Source organism: Drosophila serrata, unplaced genomic scaffold (assembly GCF_035046125.1).
Source record: "Drosophila serrata isolate PLE 108 unplaced genomic scaffold, ASM3504612v1 contig_241, whole genome shotgun sequence".
In the NCBI taxonomy this organism is placed as follows: domain Eukaryota; kingdom Metazoa; phylum Arthropoda; class Insecta; order Diptera; family Drosophilidae; genus Drosophila; species Drosophila serrata.
In genome coordinates, this window is record NW_028257139.1 from 2,237,094 (window position 1) to 2,257,776 (window position 20,683).

Consider the following 20,683-nt stretch of genomic DNA (forward strand, 5'->3'; position numbering starts at 1 on the left):
TATCAGACTAAAGTCAATTACAAGGATCCTTATTATAAGTAATTTATTCAAGGCACCCTTTCAGTTTACGGCACTTTTTTAAATTAAATTTTTTCCTTCCAAACTTAATTCGATCCAAGGTCTATCAAGCCTTTTTCACTCTCTTTTTTACTCTCTTCAACCAAATCCGCCGAGTGTGTGTCCTGAAGCGTTTCATTCGGCCCTCTGCCATTTTTGTGCTCAAACTGAAGGCAGTCCCTCCAAAAAAAGAACAGGGGTCCTTTCGTTGTCTTTGCCTTCCCTTTCTCTCGTCTTGTTTTTTGGTATGTTTGCTAGCTGAAGCATCACCTTGTTTGCACTTGGTGTAGTGTCCTTGCCCTTGTTGTTGTGAACAACAAGAGCAGAGGAACAGGGAGCAGTGGAAGCCGAGGTTGGGATGAGAAGAATGTGGATAGGTTCGGTAGCCAGGACAGTTGGCATTTTGCATATGCCAGACATGTCAGTCTAGCAGGCTCCTCTGACAACATGAACAGAATGCCTACGTGGAACGACAAAGGAGTGGACGGAGTGGGTCGATGGTGGTTAAAGGTGCACAGCAAAGAGCTGGGGTTCTTTCATTGTCTGACTGGTGACATTGGGTCATTGGATCAGCCATTTGTTGCCCACCTGTGTCCATTGCTCGAAACCGATTCGATAAGAAGATCACGAGGTAATGCTTATTAAGGGTTCTCACTTTGAAGGGCAGAAGCTCTATTGTTAGAGCTCTACAATAACTAGGACTGAACCCTATATGAAATTATATGAAAATAATATCAGGGAAACATTAATGCTATAAAGATCTTTTCCTCTTCATAGCAATACTTCCATCCATCTGAAGTGAAAGCGGATTGTCCACCATTATTGGTCGTTGTTCGGGAATTAACCCGACTATCTTCCAGCAGCTTTTTTCCTTGAGTAAGGCACTCGACAGTCTCATAAGCCCAAAAAAAAAACCCGCCAGACTGTCGTCAGGATACCTGTCCGTGTCCTGTGTGTTATTCTTGGATTTTTTTCGGTGGAAGGAAGACATTTTTATTCAGCTCGCACTTACTTATTCCGTGCGTTGGCTCTACTGATGCTGCTGCTGCTGCTGCTCCTGCTCCTGTCTGTGTCTCTGTGGTGCAGGTGCTAAGCCTTTCCGTCGTGCATGTGCGTTGGCTTGTCCTTGCGCTCTTGCTGGTCTTAGTCCTCTTAGTCCTCCTGCCGTTGCACCTTGTTGAGAATCACTTCACGTACTGCTCGCTCAGCCGCGTCGTCTGCTGGTGATGCTGCGTTTTCTGAATGCCGGCACGCTACAATTGTCATGCAAGCGGACATTCTCCGCGGAGACGTTCACGTATTCAACGCTCCCTGGGATCCCGCGGAAACGGAGGCGGAGGATGATGTTGAGGATGAGGCGTTGGCCATTGTCGACTGAGGGCCTGGGAGACCTTCCATGGTGGCAGCTGCAATTGGTTCAAAGAGATGGCACACTTTTCATTAGACCTTCCACCGGCTGGCTTGTGGCACTTAACCTATGCTTAATAATTAACCCGACACGCGCCATTTGAATGCGTATCTGGGGCGACAAACAATTTATCTAAGGCATAAGATGCGGTTCACACTATTAACTAGTAAATTCTTAATGCCCTACCTGGGTTTCTTAATGAGAAGCCTGATATCCCCTTAACTCAGTCAAGTTCCTATATTATCAAAAAAAAATTATACTCAGCTTAAATTAATAAAATGTACACTTAAAATAAGAGATAAAATAAAAAGGGCCATGTAAGAAGTTTAAGAAACTATTTTAGAATTTAATTAAATTTAATTTTTTGTGGCTTATCTAAACTGAGATTATCCTTTTGACCCCCAGAGGTCCTTCTGCAGGGTATTAATTGAATCAGTGACTCGAATCTGGTGTAAAATTTTAATTATATGATGCCCTCAAGTGTAAGTAAATTATTATGCAGATCATTAGCAAAAGTAATTAGACTCGTCTGCCTTACCGCTCATAATCCTCAGCTCACTAGTTGAATTAATTGTGTTCCTGGAAATTGAGTTATTTTCGCATTCCATCATGAGGCCCAGCGATGGTTTTTCGCCTACGTTCGTTCTAGTCTTCGCTTTTCATTTATTATGCGAAATTCGAGTGAATTTCCCCGCATGTAATTTCCCCCCAGGCCAAGTCACATAGGCAAACAGAGTCGGGAGTGCGAGTTGGCTTGGTTTGTTCAGCAAATAACATCATCAAGTTGTCCGCAGCAATAGTGACTTCACGTTACTTTACTCTGTGTCACCCAACTCGCCCCGAGTAAACATTGTAAATCATACGCACTGTTGCCTCGATGTTGCGCCATTGTAAGTGAGTTAGGGACCTAGTCACGCTGCGGTTAGTTAGGACTTTCAAGTGCTCAAACAGTGTGACAAACATATAAATATGCACTTATTGCAAAGCCAACATCTGGCATCCGGGCAACAACTTTTCTGATGGCTATTAATGTCCGAGGCGCTCACTTATTCGCCCCCAGACTCGTTCAGAAAGTATTGAAACAAGCCGGCTTAAGGTTTTCTTTAAGCACACTCAGTCTCAACGATTCTATGTACACAATAATGCCGCCTTATTACATGACATGAAAAAAAACATCTCAAACTTTGCTCTTCACTGTGCCTCCTCCACAAATTCTTGCCGAACTTTTGGACAGAAAACAAAAAGTTGTCAAAAAGTTCAAATTTGTATACAACTTGTATATGTATATACGCACGCCAGTATTCGAAATGACTTTATTCACATTTGTAATTTGTATCTCGGTGCTCCGTAAGAGATAATTGGATTCGAGAGTGTCTTTATGCTGTTTGCCTAATTTAATTGCAAATAAACGAAACGAAATTCCAGTTTGTGAAATACTTTTGCTTTAATTAAAAATCAAAACGCGATAAGCGTCCCAGGGAATTGCCATGGAAAACGTTTTATCATGAAACCGGACCGAGGACGAGGGTCGAGGAATTACATCTCCAAACCGAGAAGTAGTCTCTTGACTTTGCAACTGGCCGCAACTTCCGTCTTGCCGCAACTTTTCTTTTTTCATGCTCTTTGTGCCATAAATTCAGCGCCACCAAGACGGAGCATCCGCATCCGCAGCCGCATCCTCAGCCTGCTCCGAGGGTCATTAATTTGTCTTTCGAGGCGGAGGTGGCACAGGCAGTTTGCGGATGAAAGGGCGTCCTGGACGAGGAGCAGTCGTTGCTGCCTCGGCATTAAACTGCTTAAGTAGCACAACTAAATTAAGAATTGTGGGCCAAGCAATTAGAAAAGGGGCAGCACGGGGGTCAGACAATGGGCAATAAAGTTCAAAGTTAGGTCAATCCTTAGGTGTAATGGATATTTGTTTGTTCAGATTTCTTCTGCCTTAATCTGTCTTTTCTGGGTATTACCTGAGGCACACAAAACACAAAACTTATTATTAAAGATCTCGAAACAGTGCAGAGATATAAAGAAATACCTTTTACTTTACGCATATTTTTATGGGTTTTATCTCTTCAATTAACATTGGAAAGCATTTTATAAATGAATGGCAGAAACTCCAATTATATTGTTTTTTCCCCCCTATTTTATTTGTGAGCAGTAAACTAAACGAAATGTTCGAAAATGTTTGGCAACGATTCGTATGCTTTATATTCAATGCTTCCATCTCGGAGCCCGCATGTGGGAAAAAATTACTTCTTTATAGTATATCGATTTGATACGTTCGCAGACATGTATTTCCGGAAATTTAATCAGTTTTGGTGCTTTGCCGAGTTGTGGAAAGCAACCGAAACGAAGGAATCTTCTCAAATATATAAAAAAAGAAAGAAATCCAAATCCAAAGGCAAAGGCAAAGGGAGAGCGAAAGGAACAAGAATGCGTTGGCGGAGATCCGGGGGCGTGTGGGTGGGAAAATTGTTTAGCAGTTGTCTGACTGGAAATGGAAATGAAAATGTTTCTGACTTACTTGCCTGGGCATTGTTATTTGAGTTTATTGAAATGACTGTCTTGCCATCTTCCCCCTGCTTAAGTGGGTATGAAAATACCCATGCAAAGGCAGGGAAGGCAAAAAACGAGAGATAGTGGCCAAAGGAAATGGCTTTTTGGCCTTGGTTTCCCCATGCAAAGATATAATAGAAAGCCAGAAATATATATTTTCATACATATAGTTGCTCCAGGCCACAGGAGTTTTTGCGCATTTCCCTAGTAATTATTTAGTTGAATTCTTCGATCGCAGTTGAGAGCTGAATAATATCTCGCAACACATGGCTTGAATACGGAAACAAGAAACTATTGTTTTTGCATAAAGCAGAAACTACAAGGAGACCAAAGAGTTGACAGATACTCGGACCAACTGAAACTGTAATTTTTCATGCTAATTTATGCAAAAATGTGAGGAAATTCGCTCGAAGAAAATATGAGGAAAAAATGCAATCTGAAGAAGAGTTGGGAAACCAAAGAAGAACGAGCAAACAAAGAATTAAGTGCGATGGCAAAGTTTCCGAGTGATGGGAAATAATGCGACTTTTTAACTACGTTTTTAGTTTAGCTAAATGCATTTTGCATGTCAGAGTTCGTCTCCTGATAATAATATTCGAAAGAAAACTCTCTCTCTCTCCTACACACACACACTTTTTATCGCAGATCCTTTTCTACTTATTTCTCCAACGTCTCTTCATTGCCCTAATGGGCCATCTTCTTTATGCTGCATTTTAGGGTTTCATTATGCTGACTATCCGACGCACAAAGGCTTATAATTTTTTTGCTCGCCCTCGTCCTTTATTTATGTATACGAGTACATAACTTCTCGGCATCCCCGGCCCGGAAAATGGGAAAAACAATGGCTTTCCACAACAACAGCGGCAGAAATTAAACAGACTTTCATCAGGAAGAGCACAACTGACAAGTCAACGAGAAGAAAATAAAGAAGCGTCTCGGAAAAGTAGTGCGGATAAAAAATACTTGGCGGAAATTATAATCCCTCTGCATTTAAAAATAATGAAAAGAAAATGCACAGAAGTAGTTTCTCACTGGATCCTTAAAGCGGGTTCGGATGCAGTTTTAATTATTAGAATAAATATTGTTTAAAATTAAATATGTGATGGTAAGATATTGTTATCCTTATGCAAACGAAGGCCTCGTTAAAATTTCATAACCATTTTTTACCTTTACCCCCCAGTATACAATCGGAAAGCAATGAATTATTTAGTTGCTATCGCTAAAATAATAAATTGGTATTAATCTGGAGCAGTGCAAATTCTATTGCACACAATAAATATAATCTTTAATTTTGAATGTACTCAAAGATGTAATCTGAGGGAGGAAAACGCAATCGGAAAGTGTTTAAATTATGCAAAAGTTCTTTGACATTTGAAATCCCTCGAATTCGATTGTCACACACACACGCACAAAACTCTAATACATATGAATTTATCCTTAGGCCAAACATTAGCTGAAGCAATAAATTTTTCGCACAATTGGGCCCCGGGAAAATGCATGGGAAATTAATTTCCATCCGATTTTACAATGCTGTCTTCCCTGCATGCGCATAAATTTCGTGCTCGCGGCTAAACAAATTCCGAAGGCAAATTTTCGGCCCAGTTGGAAATAAATTATCGTTTAATATTGGCAAATAATTTGGAACCATCACTTATCCGTCTCCTTTCGCCTTCGTTCCGGTATTTCCTTTTTTTTCGTCCTTGCCCCGAATTTGCAAATTGAATTCGTTATTCGGCGTCGCATTAAATAATTTTCCCTTGGGGGGTCACCGAAAGCAAATGGCAGAATAATGATATTAAAGCAACATTACGCCATTACGTAGCAGCACACACATGCAAAAATAATTGACGACAATGACGTAGGCAACAGCCACGCACACACACAAACACAATGGCAAACGAAGACATTACGCATACGCCCCGTGAGCCAAACCAGACTAAATAATGAGGTTAGAGAGGACACAAGCGTAGGAAGTGAAATAATAATAGAAGCTAGAAACTTAGTCACAGACGATTACACATGCCTGTAACCTCTTAGGTAATAGCACTTTACATTTATCCGAAAGAAGAAAATGGTTTTAGAGTAAACTATTCTTCATAACTATAAAGAGAGAAGTTTCTTTTCAATTTAAAAGTATAGTCTAGTAAGTAATAAACCCCTATATCAACTTAACATTAACCCAGAGCAGCGTTCTCTAACTAAGCTAAATCTTTGCATTAAGCTTTCGCATAATTTACTTTGGATTGTTATCATCCTGGCAGTCCATCACACTTAAGGCGACAATTTCGAATGAAAATCAATTTGCAGCACAGAGGCCAGAGGACTCGAGTCTCCTAAATATTCATCCCCGTCTAAGCGTGTTAGTCTTAATTAATTTCCACCCATGCCAGAGCATTGCCTTTGGCTTTGTCCAGGATTACTTTTACTGGATGTGGCAGAGAACACAACTAGCGTTTCTGGTCTTTGGGTTATTTTAATGACGTTTTCATAAACAGCCGCCGCCATTCTGTGTGTCTCTGTCAATGCGTTCCTAATTCCATTTTATGCCACGTGGCCCAACCGGCCTTGATGCCGAGTATTTGTTTTTTTTTCTGTTTGCCCCGAAATGGTAGATAAAATAATTTATTGGGTAAAAATCGCTGGCCAAGAGCTAAGCGCTCTGGTTTTTCCCCCGCCCATACTTGTTCTTCTGCGACGTCCTCGCCTTTGTCTTTTGGCTCATGTTATCTGCAATGGAATATCTATTTGGCCATCGCTTTCGGCCCTTCCATAATGTTGGCGCCATGTTGATGTTATCTCAGCGGAAGTGTTGACTCAATGTTTACTCAATGAGGGCGTTGCTGGCGCGATATGACAACGGGTCCTTTGCCGCTTATGTCCCCCAGGTCCTTGGGTCCTTTTGTGTATGTGCGGTCATAGGAGCATTCGTAGCCAGCCATTTTGTTTCGCTTTTGGCTTTTGTTTTTGCCCACTTAGTTAATACATTTGCTTGTGTTCGCTTCGCCTTATAAATATGCAAGGGCGAAATCATCCTGTCTAAGTAATGCAAGGTCGACGCTGGATGGAGTTACATAAGCGCAGGCCGAAACAATGGCCAAGGCATCTGAGCCGTAATTGACCTTTCAGCGGGCCAGTGATGGGAAATGGTCAAGGATAAAGGCTTAATTTGGCAGGGGAGAAAGTGATTCCAAGCCAGACAATGGGAATCAATTAGGTCATGTTGGAACGGGGGGGCTAAAAAATAAACAAGTTTAATGGACAAGATATTTTTTTTTTACGACAAGGACAATCTCATTCTTTCGAATTCCTCATCATTTAGGGGCCACTTTTTTGTGTGCTTTGTAAAATTTATTTATCTGAAGAAATATATCCACAACTGATGACACATTTGAGATACAATCTGTAGATTAACCCACTTTCAGTTGTGATAACTATTTACCGAGCTGGACAAGTCCCCAGCTGGTCCCTAATTGAGTTTCGACCTCATGCTGTAAGCCAGAGTCTTAGCCAGTAATATTTCAATCTGAACAATCTCAACTTAACCGCATTGGAAAGCCTGTTACACTAATGAGCAACACCTGGGGAGACCAGTAGCTGTAAAGGTGAAATAGTTATTCCCAGACAAGTTGCAAAATTTACAGCACAAGAGCAGGGGGGAAAAAAATAATAATACACAATCTGCTTAGTCACAACGTGGGCGAACTTTGTGGGGCCCAGTGTGTAGTTGCTGGCAACCTAATGGCACATCTCCAGGCTATTTGGGCCTGGCTTTGTGTCCGTCCTTGGGTCCTTGGTCCTGCCGTCCTCGTTGGCTTTGTGTGTTTCCGTAAACTGTCATTTCCGGCTGCCACTGCTCCGCAGCTCTCTCTCTCGGCTCTCGAAACCGCCCTAGCTTTGCTTTCAATGCACAATAATTGTTATCTTCAACAATTTGCGGATGTTATAAACATATACGACTGCTTCATATTGTCTGCATGTAAATACAGCACTGTGGCACGGGGTCTCTGGGACTTTAGAATTGGTCCCAGGATGCACAGGAAGAAAATTAGGTCTTTTAGAGGTAAAGAAATAGCCTAGGTGAGTAAGCAGAAAAATGGCGTAAAGGTAGGTTATTTATAATAACTTTGATTTGAATTTATTTTGAAGAAAGCCATGCATACTTTTCCACGCCACATACCCTTATCTCCTTTATTTCCCTTTGTTACTCTTCAGGGATCGGTATCAAACAGGTTTTAAATTTTAGTTCAAAATCTGGATCCATATAGATATATTTCTCTATGTGTGGGACTCTATGTTTGCACTTGTCGTTCGTTTTAATGGGCGGACAAGGAGTGCACCTGCTCTGCTCTGCTCTAAGTTCGCTCCCCTCATCCTGTGCTCTAGCTCTCCTCCTTATCCTGTTTCCCGCCTGCCGCCCGGCCCAGTCCAGTGCCTCTGGTGGCTCCCACTGCCTTCTCCGGTTTCCACAACAATCGACATCCTCCCAATGGAGAACTGGCACGGAAGACATTTAGCTAAGCGCTTCGCTTGGCAAACAATTTTCGATTTCAGTTTGGGGCGGGGAGCCTCCTCCCCCATTTCCCATTCAATCCACCATCCCCCTCGCCATTTTCCCTCGAGGGGGATACGCGCAATTTGAAGCTCATGTGCGAAAACTTTCAAGCAGTGAAAGTTGCGAGCACCAGCTAGAAAAAGTCTCGAATTTCATAGATACGAGTTGTGGGTTGTGTGGGGTCGGTGGGTTACGGATGGTATTACACGCTAAGCCAAGTTGTAGCTGCTTTCCCCCATGGTTCAGTAACTTTTGGCTGGAAATTTGTTAGATGGAATATATTTCGGCAGGTTTTTTTGTTGTTGTGTTTTTTTTTCAATTCCCCGATCGAGTTTCATACATATTTTAGGTGCTCAGAATGCTGATGGTCGACGAAGTACTTACGCCTCTCTGTTGGGCAATAATTAAGGGGCGGAACGCGAATGAGAGAGCACTGGCCAGGTCAGGTGATTATCCTGTGCATTACGCATACGCCCCATTGTTCCGTCTGTCTGAGTGTTGTTTTGCTCACTGTGTCACGTCGTCTGTCCCGTAAATTCACCTGTTTGACTGCGTTACTCATACGCCTACGTGTCTCATTAGAAGTCGAGTCGGTGGTCCCGTCTCTCCCGGAGCTCTGTAATAGAAAACTTTGCCATAACATTTAGGCTGCCTAAACTTAATTAACAACCCCGAACAGGTAATCGGCGGGCGGTCGAATTGCTCTGCTCTTCCAGGCCACTCTTCTCTCTCCACCCGGCTCGTTCCCTGCCATTGTTCAGGCCATTTCCCATTACATTTGCAAATGTTCTCTGGACACACAGCGCCATGGAGCCTTCCGCCTTCCTTCCCATTAAATTGGTCATTAGGCGTCAAGTGGCTGGGTTTTGCTGTGCCGCTTGGCCCAGTTGGAAGTTTTGGCATAACGATGGCATAAACAAAGGCATCCGAAATTGTTTCGGCTTAATTTGAACGGTACCCCATCCACCGGTTGACTTTAATTACTCGCCGCCCTTCTGCTTTCCCGACAGCACATTCAATTAAATTATCGTGTAGCAGGTGGCTTTAAAGGATCAGGGCCAGCAAATGCATGCAAGTTTCTGTACGGGAAAAACAATATTCATGAAGCATGAAAACAAATCTTTTTAATTGTCGCTCTTGGAAAGTTTATCGTGAAAGTCTTATGCAAGTTTTTCGCCTTTATTTGGTCTCTCTCTCTCTCTCTCTCTGGCACGAAAACAAGAAAATTAGTTAAAACTTTTTGGCACAAACAGCAGACGACTTTTGCCTAAGGGCCGGGCACGAAAGGTGAACAAGATATTTGTTTAGCAAGCAGAAAGTAGGAGGTGAGAAAAAGCTATTCACAGCTAGAGGACAGAATAACAGAGATCACAATGAAATCGAAAGCACTTTAGCAAACTCCTGATGCCTTGGGGCCATTAAAGTATTCACGTGAGATGCACTTTCATTCTAAGATACGAAATGCATTGCCCCATGAATCCCTCCTTTGCTTGCGGCATCCTTCATGCATTAAATCCTGCACTCCTGGCTGCAACTAAGCATATACCGAGAAGGAAACTTAAATTAATTCCCTTTTTTTGGGGGGGCAACAGCAACACGAAGAATAAGCGCATAAATAAACTATTTGTTGGTAAGGCATCTCGCTCCAAGCATTTTCTCCACGCCCATTTTCCCCGTGCGCCGTGTTCTCAACATTTTTGTAAACGGCATAAAGAAGTGAAAAGAACAAGGGGAGCTGGGAAATCTGTTGAGTGGAAAATTACAAAAAACTGCAAAAGCGGCGTTTACGAACATTTTCTGCATGCCACGGAGAGTGGCTCCTTTTCCGACACACACACACATGTGCTGCTTTTAAGTATTTTGGCAAGTTGTGCATATTTTAATTAGTTTCCACAGCCAGCAAACAGTTTTTGCCAAAACAAGCAGCCAGGTGGGATTTGAGTGTAAGACGGGGCGTATACGCAACCTGCGACCTCTTGGGTAAGTGTCAGGGAGTGTGCTTGTTAATGAGAGCTTACTGGAGCTACAAATGGTGGGTAACACATCAATGAGAGTGAAGAAACGAATCTCAAAATACTCTTTCCATTTATGATTATTAATACAAGGAGTAATTATTATTATACAACCTAATTTTAATTTAATAATTAATTTCGTTAAAGGAAATATATTGTTAAACTTCTTTTAAAATATTTTTACACATTAGAACATAGTATTATTTTAATTAATTAATTATCGTATGTAGAGTACACATTTAACCGATTTATTTGCCAAGCATCCTCTCTCCCCTTTCCATCATCAAACTTGTCTTGGGCCCTGCTAGTAGCTTTTTGGCTCTCCAAAAACTCCACTAAAATGCACACAATCCTGGTGAAGCTAGTGTTGCCTTTTTGTGTTAGGCCAACTGGCAAAGTCAAACAAATGTCAAAGTGAGACTTGGCTCTAAACCCCCACCTAACCGCGCGGAGATTTTGTGTTTAACTATTTAGGCAGCACATCGGCGAGAACGGATTTCACATTGCCTTTAAGGGCTCTGCCTCGGCATTTAGTGTCGACAAAAGGCCAAAAGCATATCAATATGTGAGCAAATAGGGAAATGGGGGCTAACAAGCGGTGGCCAAAGGGGCGGGGGGTGTGGAGTCACCTATGCAAATATTTCGAGACTGCCTTTCTCTGCTTGCTCCTCTGAACCATTCAAACTTTCTGCTTCAGTTGTTCGTTCGTTCTTCGAATGTATCTAGATACAAGTACTGCAATTGTACTCGTGGCTGAGTTACAGAGAGAAAAAAAAATTCTGACACTTTTCTCTTTAGCTAATAATTCTTTTTTCGAACTTAAGACACTTTTTAAATGTTTAGCTTTAAGGTTAGCAAAAAACTGTGTCTTGGTTATGATTTATGTTTTTTTGTGACAGTTCTCTCAGTGTCTTTCCTCCTGTCGCATTCTCCGAGATTGGCTTACACACAGATACCCACACACACACACACGTGGCTCACACCCACTTGACTGCTCGTTTTGGCTTTGCTGCCATTCAAATCTGGTCTGATTCCCAACGCCCACCACCCAGAAAATGCATTGCACAGCAGATGCCTCAGCTCCGCTTTCATTCTTTCCCTTTCGATTCCGATCCCTTTTTGGCTTATACACGGCTGCTTGTGTTCTCTGGTGCCCGTTTAATAGTCGCAAATTGGTTCTCACACTTGGAATTCCGATTGGCTGTGTGATTGGGATGACTCGGGGGGCTTTGACTCGCTGGAAATTGATGAGAAACGAATAGGATTTGACTGGAGCGTCAGACAGATTGTTAATATCGCGATATGTTAGCAGCTGAGGTCGAAGACCTAAGCGTATTCTAAATGAAAGAAAATATCCAACGACTTAAGCGTTTTAATTAAGGGTACATCTAAATTATAAATACGTCTAGTAAGTGTGTTAGTATGTATATAGTGCAAGCTTGAATTTCTGACAAATATTTATGTTACATTCAAAAGAAATATTGAGGCTCAAACCATACTCTGACTGTGCTCCTTTTTTCAAATCATTAAACAGCCAACTTGGAATTTATTTTACATGTTTCGGCTTTACTGTTTGTAAAGCAAAATCTACATTGTCAACCACTTATCGCCCACAAAAACAAATAAAATCTAACAGTTTTTGTTTCGGGCGAGCATAACCGCAAAGGGGTGGCATTTTATTTGGCTGCGGGCCTCTGAGCCCCAGAAATGAACCCGCAGATGGTCTGAGCCCGCTCATTAAAATTTGTTGCCAAACTCCATGGAGAAAAGGTGGCTGGGATATGTGCTGCGGCATTGGGCTTATGGACTATCAACCTGGCTGAGTGTGTTGTTTATGGGTTCGCTTTTATCGTAAACCGAAGTCATCAAATACACTCATGTGGGTAGCAATAGGATAGATATCAGGATTTGAGTATTCCACCTTAATTTCCAAAGGTTAATCAAACTTTTTACCTTTTTAAAGGAAGACTTCAATAAAAAGGGAGTCCTTTTACACACTTGCTCACTCACTTGCATATGAAGGCTCTGATATATCTTAGATATGTACCTATATGTGCCTTAAAGTTGTGTATATATCTTTTGAACCCAATTTTCTCCCCTCTCTACTCAATTGTTTTGAGGCATTGACATGAAATTCTCCTTATCGATTTTACTGGTAACGCGAAAAACTCATTTCGCATGAGGGGAAGTTAATAAATTACACTTCAATTGTGCAGTCAAAGTCATGTTCGATATAAAATACGTTGTGGCAGTCGCTTCGGTGGCTGGCTGGTGGATTGTTTGTGTGTGCGAATAAATCTGATGCTCGCAGCCTTCGCTCTTTGATGCCAGTTCCTGGCAGGGCCTGTCAAATCAAATAATTGAACTTTCATTCCATTGTGAAAAATGAAGCACATCCCAGTGAGGGAGCAGGCAAAAAAAAGCGAGACCAAATGCCGCACATTAAAAGCGATTTAAAAAGAAGGAAAGGAAAAACCAGAGGCCCGATGATATGAAACTGAAACCTTCTCCACTACACAGCACACACTCCCGTTTCTTCTTAATCCATTTTTGTACTCAACGTTGGCTGATGGATTACTCTCGTTCAAATGTCGAATCTTGTTAGCGCAGCTTTCCACCCACTTCCCGTCCATCCTGGCATTGCAACAAAAAAAGCAGGAAGTGGAACTCAGCCTGGGGGCGCTACCAACATTCCACGGCAACAGATGCTGATGGCTAACAAGCCAAAGGGAGCACAAGTGTCGCTGATTTTTCACGCTCCAGATTCGAGTTGTGCATGTGTGAGTTTATCCGGGTTTCGAGCAATTTGAAACATGGTGAAAAATAATTTCCTAAGTACACAGGATTTGAAAATTAAATTGAGAAGATTAACTTGGAATTTATACAGGTAAATTATATCAGAAAATTGGTTTACAAAAGTACAACAAACTTTTTAATTTGTATATTGTAAACCTTTCTTATTTCTTTAACAATTTCCTAGCTGTGATAATTAAGTAAAAATCCTATTCCACACTTTCTATGAACTACTAATTGGCTTCATTATCCTTGAATTTTTCTCAGTGAATTTTGCTTGATATATTTTTCTCAATGATTTATAATGAGTTTTATATTAGGCATTTTTCGTGCAGGTTTCTAGTTTAGTAATATTTGATTCCATCCACAGCGTGCTGGCTTCCCATTCATCCTTAAAGCCATTCAGGGTTTCGTAGCTATCCTGGGTCCCAGTTTGCCTGCAGTTTCCCCGATAATTACTAGCCAGCTTCTGCTTTTCTTCTGGCTGCCAGGCTATGTGCCTGCTTTTGCCATTTAATTCCCTTGGGCCAAGGACCTTAGTTAGCTGGGAACACGAAATTTGTTTGAATTTTTTGCTGTTTTGCTGTTTGCCTACGTTTTTCTCAGTTTTTTTCTTTCTGTTTTCCCCAAGTTGTTTTTATTTTTTTGTGTTGGCATTACCGTTTTGGCTGGTCTTGATATTGGCAATTTTTGCTCTGTTCTGCTCTGTGTTCATTTTCCTTTCTGTCTAATTTTGCTGCTCCCCATTTTCTGGCTGGGAATTGCATAACAAAGTGAAATCTGTTAAGGCTATACTACATGGGAATTGTTGTTTACTCTTAGCTGTATCATCGTCATTCGTCGTCGCTTTCATTACAAATTAAAATCGGAGACGCACGCAGAATTCGTATAATTTAATATTCATTTAAATCCCCCCTCATATACATACAGTCGTGTATTTTGTGATACAATTTCTCCATAAATTAAATTGGTTTATGTTCTGTCTGAGCTTTTAAATGCCTGAAACTGGCGGCAACACATATTCCACTGGGAATCCTATAGTTGAGCTGGGGCATTAATTAGGCGCAAAGTTGGGTAAAAGCAGTCTGGATAATTAGCAAGTGCCTAACTTTTCGGGATGGGTGATAATGTACTTCATGGTTGTGAGTGGAATAATTAAAATTATTAAAATATATAATTTGCTATAGCTTAAAGTCTCAAGTTCATGGTAATGTGGTAGAGTTGCAAGATAACTTTAAATATTGTAAAACTGAATAGTAACTTTGGAAAATTTATATATTAAACTTGTTCCCTAATAATTTCAGTTTTTAACTTAAGAGTTTAATCATTATTGAATTGTCGAAATGTATTATTTTAACTCTAAGATGAAAAAAATGTAATAATGTCATAATTAATATGTTTAAAATTTAATTTAGTTCACTTTATTGTTATATCCCTTGATATTCTATATATCCCTTTATACCCTATATTTTTTTTCTACCGGCCATGCATAAGCAGCCTAACAATCGTAAAGAGCGATTTCCTACAAAAACAGTCAGGAAAATCCCTTGTGTAATGTGCCGCACCTGCAGTGCGTCAACTGAGCGCGCAATTTTCCTGCCCGAAATGAGTTTCATTTTTTATGGCTTGACCAGCCTAGCTCCGCCCACTCACCGCCCACTTACAAAAACACACTCTCAAACACACACATGTATGCAAAACCAAGCGTTGAATTTAATGATGTACATCCGAGGCTCAAAGTTTTGCGTCAATTTCACAGGACGCAGCAAATCGGCGAGCTGTCATAAAAGTGCTTTTGTTCAGCCCCGTATATATGTGGCGTATATAACTTCCGACAATAAAGCGGTTTATGTTCTAATTCTATTAGCTCCAGAGCAAGTGCCTGGGCAGTCAAATGGACGTCGAATGCGTGTAGCAATTACGCCAGACAAAATACCAGTCCACATGCAATTGCCCCCCTAAACTCGGTGGTGTAGAGAATATATACATACAGTAAGGACTCGAAGTTGAGAGACAATGTGTGGTACATGTCTTCCCCAATAAATGTACAAAAAAAAATGTACTTCTTAGAGAAAATAATAGTTTTACTTTTAAAATATGAATATACAATGCAAGCTATTGAAAGTTATCTTTTTATTTTATTATGTTTATTATAACTTTTCTTATAACATTGCCTACTTATAGTAATATTATACTTATTTCAAAGGTAAGAAACGAAATTTTTTAGTCTCATAAAATAAATGTTATATAAGTCATGACGAGCATTCACTGTATATAAGCTTGAGTTCTCGTAAATGTACAGAACAAACCTTTTACGACCCGGTGGTCCATCGGTAATAGACTCAATAAAAGGGCCAGCTCAGACTCTCCTAACCTAAATTAATAAAAATTAGGTGAATAAAAACCTGGCCAATTATTCGTGGGGCTTTACTGATAAGAAACCATGAAATTAAATAAAGGGAAAATAAATTCAGCAGAAAAAGAAAAGCAATACAAACACTCGTTTCAACTTTATGTCAGAAATTAGAGTCTAATGCTTACGTTCGTATATATATTATACTCCTATAAGATGATTTATATTTAAGAAAGCTGAATTTTCCGTACGTTCAACTAATAATTTATATTTTCTGGATGCCTTTCTAAAATGTATCTATTCTTCTTTAAACTAAATGCACTTCATATTTTTTTTCTTTGTACTTAATAGCCTTAGGAATGTCCCTCTTATTAAATATAGTTTATATATTCTCCTAGCAAAAAATACATTTTATTTCCCATTTTAAAGTCAAAAACAGACACATTCTGGTTCGCTTGAAGGCAACCTTTTGTCAATCAAGTTGGACAAGTTTATGAAACTATGCACTAACCCAGTTAGGATGCACAAAACTAGCTCTCACACACTTGTGTGTGTGTTTTTTACTATATTCTGTTTTTTTCCTCCTATATACATATGTGTGCTTGTATCTGTGGAAGGAACTTTTCCGTTGCGACATGCTCAAGTGCTTGCTAACAAAGTTAACACAAGATTACTAATACGCACCATTGTACGTGACTTTTTGCTGTCAGCTAAATCAAGTTTCATTATGTGCCAAACTGTAGAGGACGGAAAGGAGGGGTGCTCCTCCGATGAAAATACAGATATAACAGCAGCCAGGAGGGGTTTATTTCGAAAGTGGCGATCGGAGGAGGGGAAAATTCCTAGCCCCGTTGTCCGAGGGCACCTTGTGCATAAAGCACCTGCAGCAACATTTTGCTAATTGTGGCCAGGGCATACGCATATAAATGCTGTCCTGCACACTGCTTTTTAGTCCTCATCCGGCCGCATCGAGTGTGGCAAGTTTGCAGCATAATTAAAGCGCAGACACGCCGCCGGCCAAAATACCCTAATAGCATTTGCATGTGAAGCACGCACAATTCCCAGAAACCAGACAGGACGTGTAGTACGTAAAGATAGGAATCGGAGAAGAGACACACAGGGAGAAATTTATGAAAATTAGTAAACAAATGAAACTATATTGTAAGCACTGAAGAAATATAATCAGGCTACTACTGAATAAGTTTCATGTTTCGCTTTCTTTCACTTTATAAAATAAATGCCACAATATATATTTAATACTTTAACTAGAATTTTTGTCCCGTGTATATTAGAATTAACCTCGTTTACCGTGAGGGCAGGGATCTGTCCAGTGCACTTAGCCATTTAATCAGCCAACAGACTATGCCCCCTGTCAGCATCAAAAGTGTTGCTATTATATTTGTCACGCGCTAAAGCAGCCACGCAATGGATAAATATTTAACGTAGCTGCACAGAATTTCAGCTTTTCCGATGGCAAATGCAGTTGCTTATTATTTATGCTTCCCCAAAGACCTGGAAAATAAACAGAAATAATATGTAGAGTGGCATAGATATACCCGCACACAGTGGCTGTGGCGCACCAGAAACCCCAATCCGTATCCGTATCCGACGCTCGTCTGCCCGGAAAATGAAGGCACCAGAGCACGGGTGCACGAGCTTGGCCTGATTTTTGCAACGATTTGAATGTTTTCTTCTCCACACCACCTCAAAATTTTATTTTTCCTCTTCGCCGATGTGCGATATGTGGAGGTTTTTTTTGTCCTGGCCACATGTGTTTAACTTTTGTATCACACTCGTATTTTGTGGGTACAGAGTTTTATGGTTTCAAGTTTTTAAGAAGCTTTCAAAATTTAACGTGACACATTGATGTGCGAATTGGGGCAGGCTCTATGAATATTTTCGAGAGCGATGCGGGGGTGCAAATTCGAGATATGTATATGTATCTCGGTCGGGCAATCTATATTAATGACATTCGACAAAGGCTTAAAATAAACGCACCGCATTCACTTCATTAAAATAACATGCGAAAACGAAAACAAGAAACAGCAGATGCTGCTTTATCTTGTGATTACAGAGGGAATGTTTGTATCTGGGAGATACCAATAAATATTAGCCACCCAGCTGGATGCAACTTAAATATTCAATTATTTGGCTAAAGTTACAAGAATTCTCTCCATCGCTCTTAAGTGCGTTTGTGTGTATCGTTGGCTCGTAAATAATTAAGGATTCTTGCTGGCAAAATGAAATATTACAAAGGCAATACACACACTACTTTGGGTGCTGTGTCTGGAAAAGATTATGCAACCTAATGAAAAGGAACCCGTATAAACTATATCGTGTCCCAGGTGGGTGCCACGTGCAAAAGGGATACAGGGATATTGGTGTGTGTCCAAGGATATCTGTGGTGCGGCATCGGCAGGTCAACCTCAACCGCCGACTGGCAGTCTCATTAACCGCAACAGCAACCAGGCAGCCAGGCAATGCATTATAAATTTAGCTGCTTCGCACACAAATGTGCTTCTTCATTTATTCAATTATTTAATAATAAATGCTGGAATAGCAGTGTCTGCGGAATACTCGTGCAGGCAAAGTGCGAAAAGCTGCCGATGCCAGGCCTTAAGTGATACAAAGTGAACGGGAGCCTTGAGTGGGTTTTCGTGTGTAAATTTGGGATGCTGTAAGGAAACGTTTAATGAGAATGTTAATAATAATACTAACTGTATTTTAAACTCCCTGGTATTGATAATTTTCTACAATGTTTATTAAAATATCACTTAAAAACGTAAATTTGGGATTCTGAATTTATTTGAAAAATACATATTTCTGTAGTTGAAATTAAACAAAAGAAATAAGTAAGTCATCTCCTAGTTATTGCTTCAAATCAGTTTAAGCTATAAATATATATATATCTCTACCGAGGTTCACCCAATTATTTCTTACGAAAATTCTTAACAATGAGGAACTACTTCGAGAGCACTTTTTGAGCTGAAATTAAATTGGAAAATAGGAAAACTTTCAAAAGACTTCCACTGAGATGTGCCTCGACATGAAAAACGGCAACTAAGCTGCATCTTCAAAAGCATCTTTGGATGCCGCATCCCAATAATAATAAGCAGGAGATGCTAGCAAAATTCTCGAAAGTAAACCGCACTCAGGAAACGCTTTTGTCTGACTGTGGTTTGGCATCCTGCATAATCTGCTCGACTCCGCCTTGTAATTTCCACTTAGCCTGCTTTTCCAGCAGCAGCAAAAGCAGTAGAGGGGGCAAAGAGTGCCAGGCATGCATGAAATGCGTTTGACTGATTTGCATTTTGGCATCGGCAGCAGGACCTTCAGGATGGCAGGATCCTGCCTGCGGCTATGTGCTGAATTTACTCCGGCTTGCAGCTGCTGCCTCTGTCAAATATTTGGCCTGACTGTGGTGAATGTGGCTTTGCGGCCAACAGGCGGAGTAATTCAATTAATATTTTACCTTTTTGCTGCACACTCAGTTCCACAATCTTCACATACCTGAAAGGAGAGACGGAAAGCTTTTGTTAATGTCGGGTTTCAAGAGCAGCCAACAGTCTCTGGGCAAGGACCGAGGAAAAGTCAAGGAAATGCCCCGCCCCACCCGGAGCGTTAAGTGTGACAAAGTTTTATACATTTTGAAGCCGAAACTGAGCACTAATAGCACGGTCAACGAGTCGTATAATTAACGTTATGCCAGAGCGAGAAAGTGCCACTTACCGAGGACCCGGGAAAGTCTGTGCCGAGCGCATGGAAAACTAAAGACAAAGTCAAACACTTGTCACAGTTCCCGCCGAAGGTGGTGGCTGCCTTGGAGCTTAAACAGTTGCACTTTTTTCCGAGTGGTGTGGGTGTGGGTGGGTTCATCCCACCGCCTACTTTTTGGCTGGGCGTGAGTGTGTGTGGTTCAGTCATTAAATGAATGGCAGCCCGGCAAAAACGCCGCCAGAATTCATCGCAGCACATAAAACGCACCACAGGCGGGTGGCCATGAAGATGGGGTTGACTTGGAGTGGCCTGTCGCAGCTTTTGTCTTAAATTGGCTAATAAACTGCCATCTGCCTGGCTTCCAGGGGCTATGGGGTTTTGTGAAGGGTTTTTGTGAAAGTGCCCCGGGCGTGTGACTTTATGCGGTTGGCAGACTAAAATGCTTGCGGCTTCATTAAGCGCTCATAACGCGAACGCATGAAATTGAAATGTTTCGCTGTCCTCATGCCAAATCTCTGGGCAACCAGAGAAGTACAGAGAATTTAAGCTAATAGTTTTAATTGCAACTGTTATCTCATTAAATAAATAACAAGGAAACCAAAAAGGGAATCATTACTTTATTAAAACAATTTAATTAGTAGCATTTAGGAACTTTATTGATGAAAAAAACATTTTTAATAACTGTAGAATTTGTGGAAAATTAAAACTTAGAATTTATCAATATTATTACACCTTTTCCTGCTGTAGAACCGCTGGCTTCCGTTTGTGGCTGTTATGCTAAAAATGTCTCTAATGAAAATGATTTGGGGCAAAGCTGAAAATTTTAATTAAAATTATATCTAACGCTCAGACAGGATTGGCAATAGTTTCATTGAAAAATACCTTGCTCTAATTGTGTCCTGGCCAAATTAATTGGTTCACACAGAAAGGGCGAGTGACCATAGTGTAATTAAATCAATGGCAATTTGTATTTATTATTGCGACTTATTGATGTGCCGACAAGTACATATTCATAAAGCTAATTCAGCCACATTTCAATTGCAAATTTTTGTCCGAGTCAATGGAAATGTCTTAATTAAAATTTTAGCCAGGGCATTTATTAGTTTGGTGCCATTAAATGTACCTAAAAGGCAACGAGTTTTATAAATAAATTTGTGAAAAGTATTCGCATAAAACCAGTTCGCCCGATTTTATGCGTGTGGGTGGTGCGATATGAGTGGTGTGATTGGTATAAAAAT

At 40.7% G+C, this 20,683-nt stretch overlaps 1 protein-coding gene across 1 annotated transcript in view; it reads right to left on the minus strand.

Annotated features, from left to right (window-relative positions):
* Positions 1-20,683, minus strand: part of Nlg3 (Neuroligin 3) — a 74,677-nt gene that overhangs the window by 37,345 nt on the left and 16,649 nt on the right. The window contains 1 exon segment of the mRNA XM_020958015.2: positions 1,070-1,463. The gene's annotated coding sequence lies outside the window, so the exon portion shown is untranslated.